The following is a 14,310-nucleotide window of genomic DNA, read 5'->3' on the forward strand; positions in this document are numbered from 1 at the left end:
GGGATAGCTGGGGCACAGCTGTCATCCATTCCAGCTACTGTTGTGCCGCCAGTGTGAACATCCTGTTGGGGAAATGCAGCTTCTCATGTATTCCATGGAAGTCAATGCTCATACTCTGAGTGGACTGATCCAGGTTACTGAGTGAGCGTTGTACCCTTTGCCGGAAATTACACTGCTTTTGCATCAGCTCCAAGTGATGCTGCATGTCTCTCCAGGAGACTGGATATTTTCTCATAGTTGGAGCTCATGCAGTCAAGCTCCCAAGTGGAGGTAGAGCTCAACGCAGCGATAAACTCCTCCAGCTGCAGTGCATGAGCTCGCATTGTCTCAGGGAATTCTGCCAAATGTACACACATGTCCTAAATGATGCTCCAAATGCTGTACCCCATAAGGTGACTCCTGAGGCCCTAGCTCCATGCCTACTGGAGAATAATTGTGACTTTCCTCCCTCCTCCGAGGGGAACTGTTCATAGATGTCTCTGACTCTGACACTTCCTCCTTCACTCTGGTGTGGTGCCCTTCACCCTGTGCCACTGACTCTAAACGTGCACTACATCCCTCCGATGAGTTAGTACATGTGTTGGCGGAATGTGGACTAGTCAGATGTGATGCTACCTCCTCAGGCATCTCTTTCTTCAACTGATGTTCAAAGAGTGAGATGGCCCTGAGGGTGAGTGGAGACACTGGGACACAAGTGAGACACAAAAGGAGGTAATGAGGGGCACACTGGCTAACTCCATGGCTGTCTCCACCATGTTCCTGATCACCCATGGCCTTGTGGATGCCTGGGCCATCTCCCTGGCCTTATGGGACCTCTTGACCTGAAGATAAAACATACAGGGTGATGTTAGCCTAAGGGACAAATCTCTTAAATTCACATCTTTACTGTGTGTACCTACAGGAGCAACTTGGAAATACAAGCCTTCATATTATAGGAGAGATATGTACCAGATCTCCCACCATATGTGCAGCATTCAGATGTGAATCATCACTTGGACCTCTGTATTCTTCTATCAAATAACTCACCTTGGTGGAGTATAGCAGGTCGTGGAACCTTTTCGTACATTGAATCCACGATCGGGCATGGTCCACGGCTGTGCTCATAGCGGAAGCTATCTCCTTCCATGGTATCTTGGTTGCTGTGGGCAGGTTTCACTGGTCAGTGGGACATAAGGTTCTGCAGCATCTCTGGACCGCCTTGACCAAGATCTGCAAATCCTGGTCACTGAGGCAGGGTCCAGCCCCTCCCACTTCTGCCCCACTTGCCCTGCTTTGTGACATTCTGGCATGACAAATGGAAAAAACAAGAGCACGTAAGGCTCCCAGCTTTGAATGGCCACACGCAAATATGTCTTCTTCCATATATGAACCATGTTCTCTATCTTATGATTGTCTAATGTTGGGGGTGGTGGTGGGGGGCGGGGAGGGGGGGGTGGGGGTTGGTGGGGGGGTGGAGTGGGAGGGCAGTGGGGGTGGTGTGGTGGGGAATGGCGCTGGATGAACGCAGGCTGGCCTGACATTTCTTTCTGTTACTACCAGATGTACACGTTGTACTCCCGAACACAAACTACCCTGTTGGCCTGCTTACTCTGAGTCACACTTTTCCATCATATGTATGCAGCTTCAAGGGTCTGTTCAAGGCTCAACTGCACGGCTTAACCCTGAGGGATGGATGGAAAGATGGTAGATGGAAAGTTCTTGGCAAATGTGGTGTCTATCAATCATGCCCTGAGGCATTATGATAATCTGAGTCAATACAGAAATATTGTGAGCAGCTGATGGTGACAAGATGCTGCATTCTTCATGGCTGTGTCTTGTGAAGCTTTTCCAGCAACTAGAGTGTGGTCCTTCTTTACAATGTGAATAGGCAGCAGTAATGACTAAATTTACCTATGGAAAGCTCACGATGGACCACAATAAAAACAGAAAATGCTGGAAAAACTCAACAGGTCTGGCAGCATCTGTGGAGAGAGAAACAGAGTTAACTTTTTGAGTCTGTATGACTCTTCTTCAGAGCTAAAGAGAAGTAAAAATGTGATGGATTTTATACTGTTTAAAAGGGGTGGAGCAGAGGGAGCAAAATAGAAGGTCAGGGATAGCTGGGAGCTCAGGAGAGATGACAAAGATGTCATGGGACCCAAGACAAAGGAAGCGTTAATGGTCATGTTAAAGACTAAAGAAGGTACTGATAGTGGCATAAAGGTAAGACAGCAGAACAAGGTTCAGTGCTTTGTGAAAGCAAAACATAAAAACGAGTGACAGATGGCCCTGTTTTGGGGGGGAGGGCAGGGGGAGCCAGGCAGTTGGGGAAAAGGATTTAAAAAAGGATAAAATAAAATAACTAAATAAAAATAAAATAAAAACAGAAAAATGAATAAATAAATAAACAATAAGTGAAATTTAAAAATTCGATTAAAAAAATTAGGGGTAAAGATGGAGGAGAGAGGTCATGGTTTGAAGTTGTTAAACTCAGTGTTACATCCGGAAGGCAGTAAAGTTCTATTCATGTACTTGGATCATAGAGCAGATTGAACTGAGCTCAATCTGTATCTTTCCAAAGCTGTTCCTCCCCCATATTTACGTTAAGTTCAGTTTCGCAGGAAGAATTGGGTCATTGATGTTTAACTCAAGAGGCTTTTTCTGTGAACCTGATCAGTGAGTTTTGGGCTATGAGACAACTATATGAGTTGTCATAGCCATGTCCAATCCTTTCTCACCCAACTTCCAGGTAGTGTACTTGTAGCAGTGATCAATGAATGGCAAATAGAAACAGTATCCCTGAACAATATCACCCCCACCCCCACCCCCTCCATATCTGAGGACACAGACCAGATGTGATGCCTCCCAGCTGTCACAACTGGAAAACACTAACTCAGCACAGATCAGTATTAGTCCAAATTCAATGGCCCAATGGCACAATAAATGACTCAATAAGATCACAGGTGATGAATGTTCGTGAATTTTCTGCAATGGTCTGGAGTGGAGTTCTGATAGTTAAACATAGAGGGAAGGTGTTGTTCAGTCTTCCTAATCTGTGATCTCTTCCAGCCTTACACTCTGCTGATCCCCGAGATCTCTGTGGTCCAGATTTTAATCACTGCATCATTGGCGGCCGGACTTTCAGCTGCCAAGGCCTCGAGCTCTGGAGTTCCCTCCCTAAATTTGTTTACCAGTCTACCTAGCTCTCCTATTAAAATACTCATTAAAACGTACATCTGACCAAGCTTTTGATAATCTACTCTAACACCTCCTTACGTGACTCAAGTGTTAAATTTTGTTTCGGAATGCTTGTAAAATGTCTTGGAGCATTTTACTAAGTTAAAGGTGCTATACGAACGCAAGTTGTCCATGTAATACCCGTTTTGTCCTGGAGATTGGGTGAAAAGAGGGCCCAGAGTCAGTCAGCAGCACCTAGAAGAGGTATCCTATCCAGAAATCCACACAGTCTGTGGCTCCAGTGGAGCTGCCGCATTCTAAGAGAAATCAAATTGTGAAATCACAGGAAAACAGAAATGCCTGGACCTGCACCTGGCCCCCTCTTTTTTCCCTTGAGCACACTCACTGCTGCTCCTTCAATCACCGACTGCTTCTCTCCCACGTTTGCCTGTGAGCCTATCAGCAGCTAATGTGAGAGAGGAACAGCCTATGATTGGAAGAGCAGTTTTCTTCAGAATCTTCCACTCCACTTACCAGCATTTTGAAAACTGCCTTTGGGGGCCACATTGTGGTGATTCATGGGCCACATCCACGCATTGGACGTGCCTGATGTAGAGGATGAGGAAAGACCCCAGAATTAATGATGAAACAGGAGGTGAAAGGGAGGGAGGAACTTAAAACAATTACAAGCACTGGGGAAAGGGTACAAAGAAAATTATTACAACTCAAAGTTGGCAAGTCCCCAGATCCTGATAGTCTCCATCCTAGAGTCTTAAAAGAAGTGGCTGCTGAGGTAGTAGGTGCATTCACTTAAATTTTCCAAAATTCCTTAGTTTCTGGAAAGGTCCCATTAGATTGGAAAATAGCGAATGTGACTCATCTATTCAAGAAAGGAGAGAGCATGAAACTGCAGGCCAGTTAGCTCAATATCTGTCATGGGGAAATTGATGGAATCCATTGTTAACAAGGTTAGAGCAGGCTATTTAGGAAATCACAATGCAATTCAGCAGAGTCAACATGGTTTTGTGAAAGGGTAATCAGGTTTGACTAATTTATTGGAGTTCTTTGCGGAAGTAACAAGCAATGTGAATAAATGGGACTTGTGGATGTGCTCTACTTAGATTTCCAGAAGGCATTTGACAAGGTGCCACTTCAAAGGTTAGTACACAAAATAAGAACTCATGGTGTAGTGGAGTGGTAGCATGGAGTGATTGGTTAGCTAACAAGAAACAGAAAATTGGCAAAAATGGGTCATTTTCAGGTTGGCAAGATGTGATGAGTGGAGTGCCATAAGAATCAATGCTGGACCCTCAACCATTTACAATTTATATCAATGATTTGATTGAAGGGACTGAAGGTATGATTGCTAAATTTGCTGATGACACAAAGATAGGTAGGAAAGTAAGTTGTGAAGAGTACATAAGGAGCTTGCAAAGGTACTTTAAGTGATTGGGCAAATATTTGGCAGATGGAGTATAATATGGGAAAATGTGAACTTGTCCACTTTGGCAAGAAGAATAGAAAAGCAACATAATATTTTAATGAAGAGAGGTTGCAGAGGTGATTTAGGGGGGGAATTAATTAAGGTGTATCAAATTGAGGGGCATAGATAGGGTAGACAGGAAGGAGCTTTTCCCCTTGGTGGAGGATCAATAACCAGGGGCATGGATTTAAGGTAAAGGGCAGGAGGTTTAGAGGGGATGTGAGGAAGAATTTTTCAACCAGAGGGTGGTGGAAATCTGGAACTCACTGCCTGAAAGGGTGGTAGAGGTAGAAACCCTCATAACATTTAAGAAGTATTTGGATGTGCACTTGTGATGTCATGGCATACAAGGCTATGGGCTTAGTGCTGGGAAATGTGGGATTAGAGTAGTTAGGTACTTATTTGACCGGTGCAGACTCGTTGGGCCGAAGGGCCTTTTTCTGTGCTGTAGACCTCTATGATCAGAGCTGGATTTAGGCTACATTTAGGTGCAATAAATAAATACACATTTAAAGTCAATGAAGTCATTTTAACCTAACTTTACCCCATTTACGCCTTGCTCTATCTCACTTTCAATTGACATCAATAGAAAATAGACTCAGGCAGGGTATAAATGGTTGGCTGATCTGACCCTGTCAATTTACCATTAGGTGAAAATTGTCTCTTATCTTCAGAAAAAAAGCAAATGGTACCTTTATACTTTTATGTATAAAGAACTATATATTTCAGTGTATTATACTGTTTATTGTTCATTCATCTTAAGTAAGTTACACCATTTGCTGATTCAAAAGCCTGATTATTCAGTTGGACAGCATGATTATCCAGTCTGCCTTTTAAAGAGAAGAGAATGACATGGCAGCAAATAACATATTCCAGTAGCTGATGTATAAAGTTAAGGTTCTCTGTTAAGGTCCCTGGCACTTATTACTGTTTACCTAGATGTTGAGCATCAACTCCAGTAACCAACAAGAGTCGAGGTGGGAGAGGTGTGGTGGAAAGATTTGCTGCAGGAGTGGCTGCTAATATGTTGAACCTGAGAAAATATCCACTGTATAAATCCAAAAATGTGGCAATATCAATAAAGAAAAGAAAAATGAGAAAGGGTAAATTTGGAGGAAAAAATGTGGGAAACTAATTGTGTCATTCAAGGAGAGAGGCGCTCTTTAATAGTAACAACAAATTTTACAGAAATAGTGGTTAAAAACATAAGAGGCAAGTTTATTTGATATTTTGTTGAGTCTTGGGCTATTGCTTTCCTAGAATTTTGAAAAATGGCGTCAAATTTCTTCTACTAATCTTAATTTCTGTAATTGCACTTCTCTAAGCTCACAGCTCCTAACAACACTTTCCACTAATTTTATATGATGGACACATCCTCTGTGAACGTTCTCCCCTCCACAGTCTAAGCTCTATCTCCACCTCATGCTAGTCCTGGGGGGATTGCAACCAGAACCCCATGACTGGGAGTAGGTTTTCCACTCTGAGGCCTTCAAATCCGCACCACTTCTTCCAATGATCCAGCACTCACTTCTGACTGAAACAACTTCTGCCAGCTCATCCAACAAGACACGCGCTACTTCCACTAACTCAACGATGGCAAGTAGATAGTGAAGAGCAACTAAGCTGCCATGGTCCCTATAAATGACACAAGTGGGGAGTCCCTCATGCAGAACACGTTCAGAGGGCATTAATAGCACCAGCAAAGTCCAAAATGGCTGGACGGTGCCAAATCAGTGTTAGATGCTGACTGAAGTCATGATCTGTCCACTCTCCGTGCCAGCAGTGTACAGATAGAAGACCTAGCCCTAATACCCTTCAAAGCATCGCAATTGGTGCATTTCGCACCAGAAGTCATTGGGAGGCGGAACCCTATCAGCAAGCCACACGCTGCTCAGCCATGTGAATATGCTAGTAAGGCCACCTTCGGTCCCACTTCCAATATGCTATGAAAATTTAGCCTAAAAGTCACTAAATCCTACCTGTTGCCATTTTGCACAAACCTATCTATCATATTCCCCCTCAGTCTTTATTCAAATTAGTCAATCTTTCCCAAATGCCACAGAAAAAATATTGCCAGTGAACAACTAATCTCACCTCTTTAGCCAATTAATTATTTATTAGAATCTCAAATCAGCTCACAGTTAATATGCCAAATGACCAACTTTAAAAGATGCCAGGTCTTGATTAGTAAAAATGAAACAAATTACAATAAATTTAAACCAAAATTACAATAAAATATATACATGAAAATGTCATTCCTTAAGTCCCACACAGGTTTAATTCTATAGCTATGAGAGATTGGAGAGGTTGGGCCTGTTTTCCTTGGAGAAAAGAAGGCTGAAAGGAGACTTGATAGAGTTATTCAAGATCCTGAGGGGTATGGACAGGGTAAATAGTAAGAAACTGTTCCCTCTTAAGAGTACATCAAGAACGAGAGGGCACAGATTCAAAATAATGGGCAAAAGGAGTAGAAGTGATGTGAGGAAAAGTTTTTTCACCCAGAGGGTGATTGGAGTGGGATGAGCTTCCTGAAAGGGTGGTGGAGGCAGATTTGATTGAGGTATTCAAAAGGGAATTGGACTGCTATCTGAAAAGAATGTGCAAGGTTATGGGGATAATGCCGGGGAGTGGGATTAGGTAGATTGCTCTTTCAGCAAGCCAGTGCAGACTCAATGGGCTGAATGGCCTCCTCCTGCACTGTAAAGATTCTGTGTGACTGCAAACTGAAACTGACTCCCACTATCCTTCAGTAAGAGGAGGTGTCTTACCCAGAGTTATCAATCATTTGAGGACTCCTGCTAAACATTGACCCTGTTCCTCTTTTCAAAGATTTCAGAAACATCTGTCAAAGTGGCAACAACAAGCTGACTTCAAATTAAGTAAAAATCGGCAGAGTTGTAAAATGAGCTGTCGATTTGTTATAACCTGCTTTACAGTATTATTACCCCAACCCCCCAGTGATTGGTACTCTAAGGGTATCAGCAACAAATTACTCAGGTCAAGTGTCACATTCCTGTGAATGTGAGACTTATGCACAAAATATTCCAGAGCCCATTTTATTTTATTTTCTACATCAGCTTTTAGTTTAATTTAAATGTAATGTTAGGAAAATATTGAAATTTAGTCTGTTTCAGTTGGTTTCATTGGTCTCTGAAAATGTTGAAGGAAATAATTGGGGGAAAATGTCCTTCTCCAAGCAGTGCTATTGCTGTCATCATCATAAAAATATAATTTGGGTCGTGTTGGTTGTAAAACTGGTGATTTGTAACTTTGTAGCACACTCGATGATACTTTTAAATGTTATTAAATTAGGAGGAGAAATGTTGGTGTACTTCAGCTGTTTTTTGAGGTGGGCACTAATGAGAGCTAGCACAGCAGTGAAAACTTGTTTTGACTCCTGTCACGAGCACAGCATACACCACTGCCTGTTTTGATGTTACAAAGCTTGATTCATAGAATGCATAGGACAAATGTTGCTAAAGGTGTCCCATTAGTTTACTGATTTTTTAAAAAGAACTTGGGTTCCTAAACATTCTTACATTATCTTCTTACTCCTTTTGTTTTATTCAATGTGAGTTCTATTTTAAATGTCCTTTCCTGTTTGTATCATTCTAAGATCAGCAGAGAGCTCTGTGGCAACTTACATGACAAAAGAGAAGGATAAGTTATATGGGGCTAGGGAAGGGTCTTTGCAAATATTTACCCCTAGTTTCCTCATGTCAAGACACATAGGCGGGATAACATGGCCTAGGTTACTGGTACAAACACATTCTGCCAACTAGAGGTATCAAAATTTAACCCATAATTCCCTGCATTAAGGACTATCCCTGCTGGTTGTATATACTTTGCTGACCTCAGCTGGAATATTTGCTGAACTGCAAACTCTAAAACAGACAAAGCCCCCTGTTCACATTACAAAAAAAATACCTTGGCAGAAGCCCAGGAAAAGAAAAGCTTCTATACACATGCAGGAACTTCAACAAACAGGCATTCATAACAACCTTCTCACATGTTGGACAAATTGAAAAAATAATGTTTAGTAACTTTATTTTTACAGGCATTGCAACCTTTACTATATAGTCTTTAAGTATTCCTTATTATTTATGTATGTGCAAGGCTTATGGAGACCAACATGTTCTGTTCTTAAAAAAATTGGATTCCTGGGAAAGTTCAGTTTAAGTCACTGTAACCCTGACAGGAACTGTTAACACAAATGCTCAGAGTTCCCTGCAAAGAACTGGAACAAATCTGGCGAAAATGATTACAAGCTGAGAAAACCCAGGACTAAACATATGTTAAGGAATAAACTATCATTTGCTGCAGTAAATATGCACTCTCTTGAAAGCAATGCCTCTATCACTGTCTGGGTTAGTTTGAAGAGGACTGCCTAATATTTCACAGGAGCTGGCTTCTACTCTAAAGCTTTGATTTTTGAAATGTGCTTTTCCTCATCCTTTTAAAGAATCACCTTCCAGCATTTTAATTCTCACTCTCTCATGTTTTTTAAATCTCACTGGCTCTGGATTTTTAAGTTTTTCTCTCCCAAGTGTTTATTCAACATCCTGTTCTCCATGCCACATTCTGAAGTCCTGCTTTCCCCTTTTTTTAAGGAAACCTGCTCTCTCAGCTTTTTGGCTCTTACTGGCTGATTGAGAGGTCTTTCCAGATTCCCCCTCTTCCCAATGTGGCTGCATAATGCTGAAGAAAATTGAGTGAAAATAAGATTGTTGAAGAGGCAAAGAAGAGAAAATTTAGAAAAGAAATTCAAAACACTGATAAAAGCAGTGTGCAACTAGAAATGTTCCTGTATTCATGTCCATAAATACATTCAGCCTCAGAATCCTCTTGCTGATTGTAGATCAGTGTTTCATATCCATGTCATCAACTTACCATTAGCTATATACTGACCTTTGGGTGTTGCTCCATTCACCTTGTGAATTGCAGCTTCTCCTTTACTCTAATTGCTGGAGAAGACAGACCATGACAGGGAGAAAACATACATTTCCTACATTACAACACTGACTGCACTTCAAAAGTATCTCACTGCCTGGAAAGTGCATTGGGATGTCCTGAGATCATGAAAGGTGCTATTAAAATGCAAGTCTTCCCTCCTTTACTTGAGGATAAGCCCCTAACGTTCATCCTCCAACTACATATGAGCAAGAACTCCTACCCTGAAAAGGAAGGCTATCGATTGTACTAAAGGTAGGCAACTTCTGTCAGCTCACATTTTGTGATAACCTTCTGTTGCCGTTTTCTTCAATTTGTTCATTCACTTACTAGTGAAAGAACACACTGAAGTACTTTGCCATGGCAATCCTATTAAAAGCTGTATGAGAAGGTTGCTCATAAAGATGCCTTTATATGTGGCTTTCCTTTTCTTTTTCTCTAGGTGTATCAGAGGAAGCTGAGCCAGTCCCTGGTGCCATTGAGCAAACCAGTACTTAACAGTACAGTTACTCATTCGATCCTTTCAACACCAGCTCCAGATATAGCCACTTCAGGAGATTGAGACAGTAAGCTAGAAGTGATTGCACTGGGTGAGACGCTTCGTGTAAGTGAGCAGGATTAGGTGGTGTGGCAGAGAAGGAGAAGATTTAAGTTTGTGCATGTGAAGTCACGTTTAGGGATAAAGTCATTACTGTTAATTCATTCAAATACAAGGTATGAGAAGGTCTTATACATTAGGGATTTTTGAATGGCTCTTACAGCTGGCTACAGGTTGTTTTCTACAGCCTATTCAAGCTGCTCTTCCTTCTCTTGGTGGTCCCCTTACTGTGCCTGGCATCTTCCTTCTTTGGGGCCTCCATAATGCTGCCTCGTGTTGGGAGAAATTATGAAACAAGTGCCAAGATCCTTAAAGTCTTAGTTAGGCTAAAAGCATAAGAACATAAGAAACAGACCATACGACCCATCAAGCCTGATCCGCCATTTGATACGACCATGGTTGAACTTTGGCTACAACTCCACTTTCTTACCTGCTCCCCATATTCCTTGATTACCTGTGAGACCAAAAATCTGTCCATCTACCCCATGATAATTTCTCCTGCCTCTGCCTCTTAGGGACCAATGTTTACTTTCGCAACTCTCCTTTTTATGAAAGCTATACTTACCTGCTCATCGGGAATGGAGGTCGAAAACTCCAAGTCTCGACAGTCTTTGGACTTCCAGTGCATGCAGAGGCCGGGAGTGGGCTGCGCATGCACAGTTTTGCATCTTTTATGTTCTTTGGGCTGAGGACCGGCTCAGCATGCTTGTGCAGAAAAGGAATGGCACGGAAAACCCAGGTCAAATGACTGGGTGCGGGGTGCCATGGCCAGCAAGTGTCCCAGACAGGGAGAGGTCTCATGAAGGGTCCCAGATAGGGCTGAAGGGAGGAGGTCAGGGAGAGGTCCCAAGAAGTGTCCCAGATAGGGGACAAGGGAGGGGGACAGAAACAAGACCCAGTTAAGTCCAGTTAAAAGAAAGGAGCAGAGAAATTAGAGAAAAGGGCTGTGGGGAGCAAACTTTAAGTGAAGTGGGCTTGGGAGAAGCCCTGGTTATTGAAAAGGGGTCAGAAGAAGCCCTGAAGTTCCAAGAAGGCAGCCGAAGGTTGGTGACTCCATCCTGTAGGCTGTTGGGGCAAAGGTACCCCTGTGGAGCTGAAGGGTTCTGCATGGCATGGCCGAAGATCTGAAATTGTGCTTGTAAGTTGATGCTGAGTGTACTTGGGAACCCAGGGGAATGGAATCACGGAAGGCAGGATTGAAACCCTACGAGGTAGGTTGTCATTGAAGACGTCCAAGTTGGAGTGACTTTTGAAGAGAATTCCAAGGCAAGATCTTTGAAGGTGAAGATTAGAAACCCTCATGAGAGAGATGGTGTTTCAGTGAGATTGGTTGACTCGCAGTATGACTAATGTCTGGTTGGACTGTTAAGAAATCCATGGAATCTATTTTTGGTCACATCTGTCATTTATTGTGTAGGGTGGTATGTCTGGTCACAGTCCGACTGTTAATTCACATGTACTCCATACTTACTCTGAATAGAAACATAGAAAATAGGAGCAGGGGTAGGTCATTTGGCCCTTCGAGCCTGCTCCACCATTCAGTATGATCATGGCTGATCCTCTATCTCAATGCCATTTTCTCGCTCTCTTCCCCAAACACTTGACACCTTTAGAGACTAGAAATCAATCTATTTCTTCTATTCAGTGACTTGGCCTCCACAGTCCTCTGTGGTAGAGAATTCCGCAGGTTCACCACCCTCTGAGTGAAGAGGTTTCTCTTCATCTCAGTCCTAAAAGGCCTACCCCATATCCTGAGACTTTGACCCCTTGTTCTAGATCCTCAACCAGAGGAAACATCATCCCAGTATCCAGTCTGTTCAGCCCTGTCAGAATTTTATACGTTTCAAAGAGATCCCCTCTCATTCCTCTAAATAACAGTGAATACATGCCTAGTTGACCCAATCTCTCCTCATACGACAATCCTGCCATCCCAGGAATCATTCTAGTGAACCTTCATGCACTTCCTCTATGGCAAGTATATCCTTTCTTAGGTAAGGAGAACAAAACTGCACACAATGCTCCAAGTGTGGTCTCACCAAGGCCCTGTACAGGTGCAGTAAGACATCTTTGTTCTTGTACTCAACTCCTCTCACTGTGAAGGCCAACATACCATTTGCCTTCCTAATTGCTTGCTGCACCTGCATGCTTGCTTTTAGTGATTGTTGTACAAGGGCACCCAGGTCCCTTTGTGAGTCACAATATGTTAAGTTGATAGAGGCACTCTGTGCTGAGCATCAGGTCAACCTGATTAAGGTTGATGACAACAAGAAACTCGGTGAATGGGTAGGCCTGTGCAACATAGACCGAGAAGGTTGTAGGCTGCAATTTTGTTGTCAAGGATTATGGCAAAGACTCACAAGCTAAGGATGTCATTGAAACTATTTCAGAGGAAAGTGACATGTTACATAAATAAAAAACATTTCCCAAATGATCACTATTTAAATAATACTCTGCCATTCTGTTTTTTCCTACTGGAGTGGGTAATCTCACACTTACCACGTTATACCGCATCAGCCATGTATCTGCCACTCACTCAACTTGTCTAAATTGCCATGAAACCTCTTAACATCGTCCTCACTACTCACATTCCCACCGTGTCATCAGCAAACTTGGAAATATTACACTTGGTTCCCTCATCCAAATCACTGATATATATTGTGAACAGCTGAGGCCCAAGCACTGATCCCTGCAGTACCCGATTGTTAGAGTATAAGCTGGATGTTGTAACTTGTGTTATCTTTCCCATCCTGTATCGTAAAGTTTACTTTTGTTTGTTCAAAGCCCGTGGAATCTTGTGGCTTTGTTTTATTGGCAAGTATCTTGAACCTCAAACTTTGTCTACTTTAAACAAAACTTTATTGGTCCCTAACTGGATCTCACCAATCACTGGGGGCCTGGCCAACTTGTAAAAGTTCTTACAATCTGTTTAATATGCTAGTTACTTTAATCTCATTCTATTTTATCTCCTTTTTTAAATTAACTTTTTGGTGGCCCTTCCCTGTTTTCTAAAACACTCCCAATCCTGAGACTTACTACTAAACTTTGTAACATTATAATATAAGCCTCTCCTTGCTGTGCTGCTGTTCCTTCCCTATCTATTCAAGTACCTGATGCTTCACCTTGCCACTGTTGAGCTCAGTGAGCTCTGGTGGATGCATGCTCTTCATTACAATTGATTCAGCTGATATCCTCAGATACAGAAGGGCAGACATGGCTCATAATTATAGACCATAGCGTTCATTACCAGGAAAGCATTCTGAAACTTACCTTTGTGCATGAAATACTTGTGAACAGTGATAAAGACTTTGTAACGTATGTCTGGCAAGCCAGCTTTGACTTACACATGAATGAATATTCAAAGAGTGAAGTCCTTTCCTTTTCATGTAGGTCATGGTGCAATGCAACCCGTATCCTGGCTTATGTTGCTCTTTCACAAGCACTTGTAAATCTAAGCTTGCACAGACCCTGGTTCTTTGACAAATGGTGGCGTGTGTGCCTTTCCTAGCAGATTCTGGTATGGGGGTATGGATAGGTGGCTGCTCTGGCTCCTATCATTCCACCTGCCTGAGTTAATTTGTTGGTTCTTTTTTTAAATTCAAAAATAAAATATAAAGGGAAATTCTTATGGAGAAACCCATTGTGATAATGTTGTCAGAGTTTAAATGTTTCCTTGATTACAGCAAAGAATCCGGTTAACCTAAATGACAAAAGGGAAAAAAGAACAAGTAAAAAAGTGAAGAGATGCTCCTACTAATTTTTGTGTAAGGAAGAAAGAACTTGCATTTTTATGGTGCCTTTCAATACCTCAGGGTGTCCCTAAGCACTTTATAACCAGTAGAAGTTCAGTCACTGCTCTAATGTAGAAAAATCAACAGTCAATTAGCACACAGCAAGGTCCCCAAAATAACAACGAAACAAATGACCAGCTCACCTTTTTGCCCTAAGTACCTTACAATGGTAGAAGATATAAAAACATTTGGAAATATTGGGGAACTAAGGCTGTAGTGAGAATGGGGAACTTCTGGAAATTAGTATTAATAAAGAAATAATAATAGAGACATTAATGGAACTATTAATGGATGTTGACACATCCACTGGAATTGATGGCCTATATCCTAGGATT

This window comes from Carcharodon carcharias, chromosome 7, assembly GCF_017639515.1.
Source record: "Carcharodon carcharias isolate sCarCar2 chromosome 7, sCarCar2.pri, whole genome shotgun sequence".
NCBI lineage: Eukaryota > Metazoa > Chordata > Chondrichthyes > Lamniformes > Lamnidae > Carcharodon > Carcharodon carcharias.